A 14275-nucleotide genomic window follows, 5' to 3' on the forward strand; every position below is an offset into this window, starting at 1 on the left:
AAGTGTTTTCAAATGTAGAAAAATAATTATCTTACATCAGCGTGTCACTTACTCTTCATATTGATGTGCCGTAAGTAACACTAAAAATTTCGAAAAACATATTAATATTTTTCTGCAATATTTCCCTTCCTTCTTAGCTGAAATTTATTTATAAAAAAAATTCCGAACAATAATACGAAAGCAACGTATAATTTTAAAATACTGTAGGCTATATTAACCACGGCTCTCAAAAACTTGGGGATTTTTAATTTTTTTAACGAACTATAGAGTTATCACTCTAAGGGCGATTTGAATACAGTTGATGTACAGAAAAGAAAGATATGCGATTGAGGTAAAGCGGATTCTTGAAACTAAGAAGAACCAAACCGATTTCATTGTATGCAAAATACACTCGAATGTAATGCTGCGTGCATCGGCTTTTTTCATTGATATCGATAGTAGCTCCCCAAGAATACGATTCTGATCTTTAAGTAACTTTTGTGAACTTCTCGATCGATGAAGTATGTTCTCACGCCTCATCTCAAAATTTGATCTATGCGTTTGTCAATCAAGCTTTCCGTAAGCGTTGGGAGGTGGGCGAGTGTTTATATGTACGTGTAATTGTTCGCCCAGGAATGAGTCTAGCGCGAGTGGCAGCTCGATTGAATGAGACGGACTTCAGATTTGCTCCTCGCAGTAATTGGAATCCGGCTTTAAACTTCGCGGACGCATTCATTGCAATTCATTCGGTACGACGAACTTCTGACATGCTATAAATAGCGAGGCAAGATCTTTGCATGGAGCGTATTTGTGAGCTGATGGCAAGTTGCAGCTAACACCATCAAGTAGAAGACACACAAGCACACACAGAGAAACATTTAAACATGCAGCGAATTCGGATGTCTTTGAAGCTCGAAATGCTTCCGGGAAACAACTTAACTCCCGTCACATAGTTTAACGATATTATTACGGAGAACAAACATTCACTGAACAGCAGCAGCAAGCACCATTAGCGATAATAACCTTGATGCCTCTAGGCGTATATACAGAGTGATTCCATAATTACCCTTTCGCATTTTACTGGACAACCGTTGATCCTAGAGGCGTACTTCCAACTAGAAAAAAAGTGTCCAAATGACGTACAGAACGTAGATACGTTATTCATGTTGCAAGGGGTTATATAGTAATAAAAAAAATTATGTGGACATCCTATCCTCAAAAAACCCAATTAGAAAGTTGTAAACCTGTCTCTCCTGAGGCCAACAAAAAATAGTTTGATATTTCCAAGTGCAATATTCGCTGATAAATTATAATTGAAAAACCGGAAACAGTTCACTTTCCACTATCTATATGAAGGTTTTCAACAGCTGATGCGAAGATGAATAAAGTCCTTGTATACGTCGCTATCTCGTGGCAGTGTCAGCAATTATGAGCTTTGGCCTGAGTTAGGTCCGACCGTTCGTGTACGGTCCCATTTAGCGCATACAAGCTCTAAGGAAAGATTCCAATGTTCGTTACTTTGTAGTCTAGTGGTCTAGGGCGGTAGATGGCCTAGTATACTTCAACTTCAAAAACTGAACCAAACCTCGACTCATCATCACTAAAGCAGAGATTTCCTGCCGTAATGCTTATAAGTCTGAATTTTATTTAATCAAAATATTACCATGTACAAATGGTAGTGGTGGGTTGGTAAGATACGGGGTTAGAGATGGGAAGACTTCAGGTTACATGGGCTCGAACCCACCCACCTCCAAATAATTATGGTCTTCAAGTCTTCGCCGTCGTTGGGAACGGACGTGCTATTATCGCGCTCCGCTCACCGACACGCCAGTGCGCCATTTTGTGTCTTTCTTTGTGTTTTTCTTCGTTCTCGTGAGTTTTACTTAGCGTGTTGTTTATTGTTGTTCTGCGGTGATTTTCTTTTTTTTTAGCGCACGTTGGATTGTGAGATAAGTGGTTTTTTTTTTGTTTTTTTTTATTGCTCTCATTTTTTTTTTTAAATTTTCGTTGTGTATTTTCGATCGACTTATATTTATTTTTCTCGTTCGCATTTCATTTTCGTTGTTTTTTCGCCAGGTTCGCTCGCTTCTTTGATATAAGTTCGTAGGTTTTTGGACGTTAGTGTTAGCAAACAGTGTATACTTTTTCCCGGGTACTCTCAATAACTTTGTTTTCCTTTTTTTTGGGCCTATTGTTGTAGTGTTAGTGTTTTGAGATAGTTAGCTAATTCTAATAAGTATAAATTGTACTTCGTAGCTTAATACTTTTTTTAGAGGGTGTTGTATTCTTTATATACATATTTATTTTATTCTTCGTGATTTAGTGCTGAGCATTCTACTTTACGTAATTTTTTCGTATAGTCTCTTACGTATATTTTGCATAGTAATGTATTTTACATTATTTTAATTTCCAGTTAACGTTTCTCATTTTCGTATTGTTAAGTATTATTATTATTATCTAGCTTTAGCAATAGTGTTAGTATGCCTCGACCTCGACTAGTGTTGTGTAGAGCTTGCGACGGGAGGTTTCCCTGGTCTAGGGGTATAGTAGCTGATAGTTTCAATTGTAAAGGGTGCTTGGATAGAAAAAGGCTGGAACTCGAGGTCGAAGCTTTACGGGAAAAAGTTAGGGTGCTAGAGGGCCCGGTTATAACGGAGCCTCTGGTCGTCGAGCCACCTGTTGATGAAGAAGCAATCTCCACGAACAACGACATTTTAGAGGGCGAATGGGTGGTCGTGGATGAGGTAGAGGGGGATAGTGATAGGGGTTTAATCATCGGCGATTCTATGGTTAGGGAACTTGGGAACCGAGTGTGTAGGGATTTTCGGGGTTTCGAGCGCTGTTGTCTTCCTGGGGGGAAGATTGGCAACGTTCGAGACGTTTTTCATCGCCGAAAGTTGCCCTTGCGGGTGATTCTGTGGGTGGGAACAAATCAGGTAGGAGCGAATATTAGTGAGTCTCTGTCAGAATACCGGGATTTACTATTATCCGCTAGGGAGGGGGGTTCAGATGTGGCAGTGATTCCAGTGCTGCCAAGGGGTAGTAGGGGATATAGGAGTAGGATCCACCAATTCAATATAGGCCTGAAGGACATTTGCTCCTCACTTGGGGTCACATTCTTGGAGCTTCCCGCATTTACCGATAGGTGGCTTCGTTCGGATGGGATCCATCTAAATAAGAGAGGGGTCTGGGAGGTTTACGATAGTCTTAGGTCAGGTTTTTTACTCCCAGACCACGTAGTCGGGAATGCGGGTTAGTTAATGATAATCACAACAGTACTGACGGGGAATTACCCACCTCTGACTTGGATGGCTTCTCGATTGACAACAAACCACCGGGCAAATTAAAATGTGTGTTAATAAATGCCAGGAGCTTGGGTAACAAGAAAGATTTTTTATAAACTATGATAGTTGTGGAGGACTTGGATCTTATAGCCATTACAGAATCTTGGGCAAACGATGGGGATGAATCTTTCTTACACATCTCCGGATACGATACTTTTTTGAGAAATAGATCTGATAGGAAAGGGGGTGGAGTGTTGATATGCGTGAAATCATGTTTGAAGGCTAGAGAGTGTAACGTGCAGAGAAGTGATATTGAAACCATATGGGTTGAACTTGAGAACAAAAGACGTCATAAGCTTATTGTTGGGGTTTGTTACAATCCACCGAATAGGGATCAAAACTATATCGCCAAAATGCATGATGAAATTTCCTACATGTGTAAGCGAAAGAGGGTTCTCATACTAGGGGATTTCAATTACCCGGGTATTGATTGGGAGAACCTTTCATCTGGAAATCGGTATGAAAGAGACTTTCTTAAGTTGGTGCCCGAAATTTTTTTGTATCAGCATGTATCAGAAGCCACTAGGGGTACTGCTATTTTGGATTTAGTTCTTACTAGTTCTGAGGATCTAGTTGAACATGTTTCTGAGGGGGAAGAGTTTTCTTCCAGTGGTCATCATATCGTTAGATTTCACTGTAACTTTTTCTCGGGTAAGGTTGATAACAAAAGACTGGTTCCTTGTTTTCGAAGAACTAACTTTGATATTTTGAGAGGAAGGTTAGCGGAAGTTTTCAAAGACCGGTTGGAATCAGTAGGGGTGATAAGTCAATGGGAAGAATTTAGTTCGAAGTTGTCCTCTGTTGTGCACGACGTCATACCCTTTGTTCGAAAACAGCGTGTTTGTACATCACACCCTCTATGGTTCACGGATAGCGTGCGGAACATTTATCTTGAAACGAAAAGAGCATTCAGAGTGTATAAAAGTGGATGAGGTGACCTATCATTGTTTACTGATAAAAGAAGACTGTTGAAGAAAGCGATAAGGGATAGAAAAAAGGAAGTTGAATCTAGGTTGGCAGATAACATTGGGTCTGACCCAAAATAATTTTTTCGATACGTCAATAATAAACGTAAGGGGACAGCTAGCCCCCTCTCGATAGGAGGCTCTAGGTTAGAGAGCAATGTATGCATGTGTAGTGCTTTGAATGACTTTTTCGCGTCGGTTTTTAATGGAGATAATAATATTCGATATACGGGTGTTGCATGGGGTAATAAAACGCTCAACGATATGCAAGTGGAAGACGTGGAGGTCCTAAATCTTCTAAGAAATGTATGTGCAAGCAAAGCACCAGGACCAGATGATATCTATCCCAGGGTTCTCAGGGAAGGTGCTAATGAATTGTTAGGGCCAGTCGCACAGATATACAGGAGTAGTGTTGCTGAGGGTATCGTCCCGAGAGATTGGAAACTGGCTAACGTTGTTCCGATATTTAAGAAGGGTAGTAGAGAAGTGGTGTCTGATTATCGTCCAGTGAGTTTGACGAGCTCCATCTCGAAAATTTTGGAAATTATCATCAAAAGGCAGTTTGTGAAGTGGATAGACGAGAATAATGTATTGTCGGATAATCAGCATGGGTTCAGGAAGGGGAAGTCATGTGTAACTAACCTCCTTTGCTTCTATGATTACGTGACTAAGGCTTTGGGTAAGAGCAAAAATGTCGACGTTGTTTACCTTGATTTCCAGAAGGCATTCGATCGGGTCCAACATGGCAAACTCTTGAAGCGTTTACACGAGATTGGAATAGGGGGCAACTTGCTGAATTGGATAGAATCGTGGTTAAGAGATAGGTCGCAACGAGTTATGGTGAACGGGGAATTCTCTGGTTGGACAGACGTCACAAGTGGAGTTCCTCAGGGAAGTGTCCTTGGCCCCATACTTTTTTCACTTTTTATCGATAAACTCGATCAGGGTATCGATGGAATTACTAGCAAATTCGCAGATGATGTGAAGCTAATGGGGGTAATCGGAAATGAAAGCGATAGGGAGTTGCTCCAGACCAACTTAAACAAGATTGCAGCATGGGCAAATGAATGGAGCATGACGTTTAGCGTAGATAAGTGCATGGTCGCTCATTTTGGTTCGAACAACCCACGGTTCTCTTACGAGTTGAATGGTGTCACTATCCCGGATGCAACTAGAGTCACCGTTTTTTTGGAATTCTCATTGACGAGCGACTTAAGTTTTCTGAACATTGTTCAGCGGTTGTCAAAAAATCGAATAGAATGCCTGGTCTCATTTTCAAAAAGGTCTCTTCGCGTTCTCCTAAAGTCATTCTTCCGCTTTTTCGAGGCTTAGTTCGTCCTGGACTGGAGTATGCTGTAAGGTTTTGGAGACCATACCTACAGAGGGACATAGACTTGGTTGAAGGGGTGCAGAGAAGAGCTACGCGTGTCCTTATTGGCACACAGGGCTTGAGTTATGAAGAAAGACTTCATTTTTTGAATATGTTTACATTGGATGAACGCAGGTGTCGAGGAGATATGATCGAAGTGTTCAAAATTTTCAATGGGATGGATAGGATGGACCATGAACTTTTAGTACACCGCCAATCGACTGCTTTTACAAGGGGACACCAGTATCGATTGGTGAGGGACAATGCAAGGTTATGGTGTCGCAGGGAATTTTTCTCCAATAGGGTTGTTAATAAATGGAATAGCTTACCCCCGTAGGTAGTAAATTGTAACACAATTGACACGTTTAAAAAGAAATACGATAAACATATTGGGGTAAATCGAGAAGCTGTTATCCATTCTTAGAATAAGACAACCATAAGTATTCTTTATGGGCATTGTATAATATTTTATCATGTGTATATATTGTTTGTTATTTGTGTTAATTGCATTTTTAATTGGGTTGCTGTATTTTTGAAACATATGACAACCATATTTTTATGGGCATCTTTTTATCAGCCACCTCGTTGGGCATTTTGCCTGTTGTGGCGTTGTATTTGTATTTGTATTTGTACAAATATAGCACTGAGCTAAGATGACCAGGTGCATGCAAAACCAGGACAAATATCAGAAACCATTATCGAAATACACATACAAACACAGAGGCCACAAGAAGCAAAATGCCCAACGAGGTGACTAAAAAAAGATACCCATAAAAATAATATGGATGTCGAATATACAGAAATGAAGAAATTCAAAATGAGAGAACAATTATCACGAAAAAAACTAATACAACTAAAATAAACTAATACAACTAACATAAACTAATACAATAAAATTAAGTAATAGTTGAGGAAAAAATTCTTGCCCGAAATGATAGGTAGTGCCAAACGAGCTGCAGTAGTCGTGTTTATAGTCTAATTTGCATAATCGCGATTGTTTTGAAAACGTTAAAGTGCGTTCTAGTAGGCCTACCAAGTAAAAGTTTGTTCCTTGTTTGCAACTTTTAGCTGTAATACTGGACGTGAAAAATTTAAAATTCGTCACATCATTTGTTCCACTGCAAATCCAAACTTAGTGCTTTCAGGGCTGCCACCGCGATAAATTCCGTCCACTGTAAGTGTCAGAGAGAACAGTAGGATACTGCTTCTACTATGGAGATTCTTTACAATCCAGCTGGAAATTGCCCGGTGCGAGGACAATAAAGGTCGCCAGACGCATATTGACACACAAGGCCATATTGTCTGTCTGTTGGGATCACCGTGGAATAATATTCTATGACAAAAGCCGGGACGTTTCCAAAACGTTCCTGTGGTGAGCATAATACAGTCAAACCCCGATTTAACGAATCGCAATAAATTTACACTTTTATTCGTTAAATCGAGTTCAAATTGATGAGGAGCATAAACACTCTCGAAACGCAAATTTTGAAAAATACTTACTTTTGGGGTTCAGGCTTTTTTACCTATCAGCAATGATATTTCTTTCATCTTTGGGTCATAAAAATCTGAGTTCCTAACTATAACAAAAGTCTCGCATGATCGTCATGTACAAAACTGTAAGCGAAGATCTTGAGTGTCAGATTTGTTTAGTTATCGTAAATGAATCAAATCACAAGGTGAAAAAATCGTTAAAAACGATAAATAAAAGCAAAATGCGGGCATAAATAAAAAATATGAATATGAGATCATTTTATACTCACTTAAACGCCATATTAAAGGAAATTTCTCAATTGGAAATACATTTTAGAATCCTTTCAATTCCCGATTCATGTTTCTGAATCCTTAAAATATTTTTTTTTTTTTTTTGCCGTCTGATATGGAATTTCCATTTGATTGAAAAGCAATTTCCCGTTTACGATAACGATTCTCAGACAGAAGAAGAACCGAAAAACGTTTCTTATTTTTCTGCCGTTTCTCCAAGGAATTAGATCCTTGAACATGGAAACTTTTTCTCACATGAAAATGTCGAACGAAGCGAAATTATATTTAGAGAGACAGACACACAAAAAATTACTTTTCTTTCTTAAATAAGGAGAAAGGAAAATATATATAAATGTTTACGTTTCTTTCGATGCCATTAAAAAAACATGAAAAAAATATTTTTTTCATCAAAGAGAAAAACTGCAGTTAATCTGTTCATTTTTTTCCCAATAGATAACAGGGTTCGTTTCTTTTTCATGGAAATTTTTTTTTTAGAAAAACCCCCTTCCAGTGAATTTGTCCGTTTAATTCTTTATTCAACAAACACCTCCCCGAAGTGATGTGACGTCGACAAAATGAATGAATAGAAAGAACATTTTTATCGTTAAAATGAATGCTAAATATCTATTTAGACGATATGTTTTGCAAACACAAATATGTATGTCCATACAAATGAGAAGAATCGAAATGTTTTTGCTCTTAATAAGACAAACGTTTACTTACTGCAAATCATGTTGTCTTGATTAACGATAATATATTGAAGGGGTTCTTATAACCTATGAGTTTCAATCCGAATTTGGGTCGCCGGGCTTCCATCGTTTGAATGTAGAAACAGTCAGAGATTCTTGAGCTATGCATCGCGACCCGAACTTGATTTGTTGGGCCTTCCTCCTCCTCTTAACCAGATCATGGCCCACCGCTCTGTCTCAATGAAGAGATATAAGTAGGTGGGGTCGAAGAAGAGACCTTGGCTATGTTGGAAAATGTTCATGTATGTGTTGTGAACCTAACATGGAGTTTATTTCCGAGTATTGTTTGCTATAGTGCTGTCACCTGTCATCAATTTTTCCATCTATGAGTGAAGTGCAATGACTGAAAAATTGTACCATTGTAGGCTTGTTGCTCTCTGCAGCAAGATTACGACTGAATTAAAGCCGATAATTTCCCACATGTAACTTCAAATGCTCCGTAGAATTTTATAACTTTCGGACACTCTCTGAACCTGTTCCCGTACCAGAGCAAGATATCTCAGCCTAGAGTAGATGGTAGGTATAACAATGGTAAGCTCCCTCTCTGTTCTTTATTGACAACTCTATAAATAGAAATTTATTTTTTCCCCCTCTGCATTCCTTTCTTCTTATCTACTGTTGACGAGTGAGAAAAAATATATATAGCATTACACATATGAAGGAAGGGTGGCTAGGAAAGCAATGGTATACTTGCTTTTCCCATCTATTTTTATCTTAATTATCTAAATGTTAAATAAAGATAAAGGTATCGGAGATCTATCACTAGTATTGCAGCTATAAGTATTCCAGCTTTTTAATTGCAAAATAACACACACACACACAAGTACGTAAATAAAAATAATATACCGAATGAAGATAATAAAACATGCACTCTGAAGCTCTTAGCAACCGAATCAATCTACGCCAAAGCTTAATAAAAAATTTCTGTATTAAATGAGCAATGGTAATTATCTTACATATAACACTGTAATTGCATCTCCGATATCTTTTTTTTTAATTTGTTGAAATTTGTTACAAAAAGCCTGTATGTAAACAGGTTGACATATTTACAGGTGCAGGCGAGTAGTGCAACAAGACAAGTGATATGCATATTCTTGTCTATCCTTAATTTTGTGGTACTTCAGCGCATTAGGATCGTTTGAGTATTTCAAAAATGAATGCTCCTTGATGAAATTTTCTCTTACAAAGTGTTCCGTGACGTATAAGGTTTGGGAACAACTGCTCTGGAAAATTACTCTTGAAGAGATATTCTAGCCCCCAATACAGCATCCCATATAACCCAAAGCACCATCTTTGATAAAAATATCGTCCCATCTAACAAGAAATTATTTACAACTGAAAAATGAGCACAACCTTAGAAAATTATTCAACTCTTGCGATGTATATTGTGCTTAGCTGCAAATTAGGCTCTTTTCCAATGCTTATATATTGAAGACTTTTTAAAACTTTTCTGGAGTAAATTTTTGAAAGTGGGAGGGGGGAATCTTCTCCTATAGCAGCCGTGAGAGATGATGGTGACGACCGAGAGAGACACTATGGCCCATCACGAAGCATTTTGAAATGCACTTTTATATTTTAGCACTTCCACTTCGCGACCAAACCCAAAGGCGGAGAAAACCCGGTATTCCATAACACTTTCCCCCGTAAATCATATTTGATGTTGACCATATTTCAATTAACTTTTTGGAAATTGTCACCGCGCAAAACGGTCTTTTGTGGAATGACAACAGTTCAACACAATTCAATTCACAAATTTAGTTCAAATTCAAAAACTTCAAAAATTTGATATAAAAGAAATTCAATGTAAAAATGGACGGAGCGATTGGATTTTCCTCGGTGTATTGGTTAGCGCACTTTCCCGGTATGCAAAGAGACCCAGGTTCGATTCCCGGGGAGAGGAGACAAATCACTTTTTTTCCAAATATTAGTTCCGGCATAACATCCAGAAAATTAAATTTCTCAGTATATTTCGTGCCGAAAAAATACCATCTCTTCATAAGTTATTTTTCTTTCTTAACCGGAATTTCAAAATAAAAATGGACATTTTAGAGATTCAAAGACCACGTTGTTGTAACCCTTTATTGGGCAATGTCGATGTCAAAACCAGGCGTGGGTTTCTTATATTTTTCAGGTAAAGGGATTTTATATTTTGAGCTCGTTTCGGCATCTATGCTTCTAAGCAGGGCAAATCTTAGAAATTTTGCCGCATTTAAGATATACGACTATCTGAAAAGACCTTTTCAGTCTGCACCTCTATTACCTTGATGCAGTGGTTCTCAAACATCCGCTTTGGGGGGGGGGGGCAACGTTGATGATTCAAGATGTTACGAGAGAATTTCCTAAACAAAAACGTCCTGATGAGAGTAAATACAACATCGTATATCAAATCAATATAATAATTCTTCATTGCATGGGGGGGGGGGGGGAAGGGCGGTTTCACAGTGAGCGCACCTGTTTACATTTTTATCTATGGGTTTTGGAATAAATGTCTGCCATTCAAAGCATAAAATGAACTATTTAGCACATGTATATCACATAACGTATTAAAATTCTGCATAAAATTTACTCAAAATAATTTGAAAAACAATTCCTTATTATTCAACCAAGTATACCACAAATAACTTTTTGCGCACTTTTACGAGAAAACATGGAAATTAATAAATTAATATTTATTCAGAATCCAAAGACAAAATTTATTTATTATACAAATACAAATACAACGCCACAACAGGCAAAATGCCCAAAATAGAAAACCCACGAATTCCTTTCCTCATTTCGTAGTTTCTGAAATCACGATTATCCGCGTTATGTTGCCTACACACGCATAACATCATTAGCTTTTATTATACAGTAACGTATAAATAAAAAGGTAGGAAAAACTTATCTTTTTATATAAGTTTTTCCTACCGTTTTATTCATTCGTTGCTGCAAAATTGTCTAGGAAAGTAACGGCCCTGCGTTCATACATTTTTCACCAGCGGCGTACGCAAGAGCGAACACGGGAGGGGGAGGGCGTGCCCACTCCAAGACGATCAAAAATTATAAATATTTTCAAATATTTTAGTAAAAAGTTAAAATATTAAAGAAAATACCTTTGTTATTCTATACCTTCATTTTCTGTTAATTTAAAATGCTTTTTGAAGGTTAGTAGCTCAGAATTTCTGTGGGAAATATTCTTGTGCTCCCCAAACCCAATGCGCCCCCCCCCCTCTAAATTTCGATCTTGTGTAAACCAATGCTCGTGACCAGGGTGCAGGGTATCGGAATGTAGAAGGCCTTCTCATGGTGCAATCTGGTGACACAAATTCTACCATAAATCATTATACCGCTTTTTTGATCATTGTTTGACGCAGCATAACATTTTTTTATGGTCTTTTGCACCAATAAAAACAAACTCTCTCACCAATAAAAAGCACTCTCTAAAAACGACCTGTAACGCCTTTGATATTGCGATTCGACCACTACTACTTCACCAACTCTGGCCATAAGGTTATATTGCGTTTCGATTACACATTCTATGACTAAAAGTTGTTGGGTGTCTTGAAGTTTGTCTCATGAATCACCTCGCATTATATTTGAGAAATATCAATGAAGTAGAACACATCTCTTTCGCCACCTATCAACTTAAACTTTTACAATTCTTCGATTAAAGTCAGCAATCGGATTTTGATTTTATAAACAATAATATTAATTGAATCATCAAGTTTGCTTCGAAATTTTAACAGTTGATATTTGTGTGTGGTAAAACATTAATAAAACTCGCAAAGTGCCACCATTAAGGATAGTTTTTTAATAGTTTTTGTATGTGTAGTCGCAACGGTTTTTGCTCTCTGAAATAGTGTTATTTCGAATCGTCAGTATAATGACGTGTGTTTTCGCCTAAGAGTTTTTGCGTATCGACACGGATCAACGGTCTTGATATTTCAACGGACATCGATTGTTTTCCAAGTTTCCGAAACTTTTTCCCGTGGTTTGTTTTGGTCGTACGGTCTTGCCCAGGGTAAAAACCTGGCCCTGACCATAGATGTGGCTCGTCAGGGGTAAGTTCTCGACTTTTTCGACTGCGTCATGCCACTCTGCTGTATCTATAGAAATCCCGTTGACAGGGCCCAAATTTTGGGGCTTCGAAGGCTTGCGGAAAATGACAAAGGGAGAGATCTCGAAACCTTTGCGGGAAGTTTCTTTCCCTGGATTCGAGCTCAATACGATGCAGGCAATGATGGTTTTGTTGATGACTGTGAAGTGATTAGAGAGTTATTGGACGTAATTTCAGTGTATATCGAGTATCTGGTAGAGCCATCGAATGGAGATATATGCCGTAAACTAGTAATTGAAGCTGTCAGATTTTTTAACAATTTGGATGATTTTGATTGTATACATAAACTGGCTAGTGCTTTCAAAAAAAGCTTTCGTTTTGAAATAGATGGTAAAGTGCCAGTAATTAGTAAAAAAGTTAGGCCTACACATAAAGCAAAATGTGTTAAGGAAGGTCAAAATTTTTTAGATGAAAATAGTGTTTCCTTTGTACCAAATTCAAATAGTGATACTAATGGTTGCCATTTGGTATGTCATGCTCAAACCTCAGTATTTACTAACGGTTGTACCTCTGTGGAGGATACTAAATCTTTGGATAAACATGATAATTCTTCTGTTAATGACACCGATAAATATAGTGATGCTAAGGATTGTCATGTAGTGTGTAATGCTCATATATCAGAAGGTGTAATTAGTGATGGTAACACCTTAAATGTCACAACATTTTTTGATGAAAATAGTGTTCCGAATGGTGATAATTCTGACAAATATAGTGGCACAAATGATTATAATTTAATGTGTGATGCTCGAACTTTAGAAGATGTTCCGAATAATAGTGTCACTCTGAATGACAAAAAAATTTTGGATGTAAATTGTGTCTTTACTACTAATGGTACTGATATGTATGGTTGCACAACTAATGATTGTCTCTCAGAGTGTAATGCTCAAACCAATGAAATTATTCTTAATGGTGGTATCACTTTGCATGATAAAACTGATGTTGTTAATGATTCTGTGCTTTCTAATAAATATTTGTTGAAATGTAATGCTTGTGCACATGATAAACGTGATACTGCGCACACTAATGCTCTAAAGCACTGCGTTCCTAACGTTGGAGGTGCTGATCATGCTAAAATTCATAAAACTTTTTCTCACATTGTTTGTAACTCCCAGACTGAATGTAACGTTCTTTTGGAAGGGAAAACTCGTGTTGATAGTACACAACTGTCAGCTGACTCGGGAATTAGTGGCTATAGCAAAGCCCCAAATGAGTCTACTACTTCAAACTGTTTCTTGAGCGAGAATACGTGCGCTAATGACAGGTTAGCTACTGTGAAAAGGGGTGACCACTCTGTCATGGACGTTCTCAATGTATCTAATGACCTTAATGCTTCTGATTCCCTGAGCAGTGATTGTGGTTTGGACTGTTTAACCTATGGTATTAGAATTTCTAATGTTTATGCTCCTTTGAGTACTTCTGATCCCATGAATGCTACAGAGAACGATGATGACATGATGGGCACTCCAAAAAATTCTGATGCTAATGTCAATAATATCATAAGTGATGTTGAGTATAAATCTGACTCCTTATCGGAGATGCAAAATAGTGTGTTAAAAAATAAAACGAGTATAACTAGAAAAAATAAGAAATCTAGGAAGAAAGCGAAAAATAATTATTGTGATAAAAATCTAGATAATGAATCTGTTATTGATTTTATGAACAGTGAAGATGTAAACGCTGACCTTGTTGGTGATAATGCGACATTCAAAGCAAATAAAAAGAAAAAAGGGAAGAATAAAAAGAAAAAGATCCCTACTCATGATGCTGTGGTCCCTGGTACTAGTGGACTTTCTACAGCTGAGCTAAAAGCAGCAGAGAGGAAAGGACAGATGGAACTTAAAAATTCTAAAAAAGATGACAATAAGAATAAACTGACAAGCTCAACCCAGCTCTCTCGGGTTAAGTCTTCCAAAAAACAGGTTGTGTCTGCGACCCATCAGCTTGACAAAGATAGAACACAGCTTGCTACCAAGGCTGCGCTCATTAACAAACCTGATCCTCAAAGACCCCCT

This window comes from Pholcus phalangioides, unplaced genomic scaffold (genome assembly GCF_987345545.1).
Source record: "Pholcus phalangioides strain wild (caught in Gottingen) unplaced genomic scaffold, Ppha-v1.0 ptg000030l_1, whole genome shotgun sequence".
Lineage (NCBI taxonomy): Eukaryota > Metazoa > Arthropoda > Arachnida > Araneae > Pholcidae > Pholcus > Pholcus phalangioides.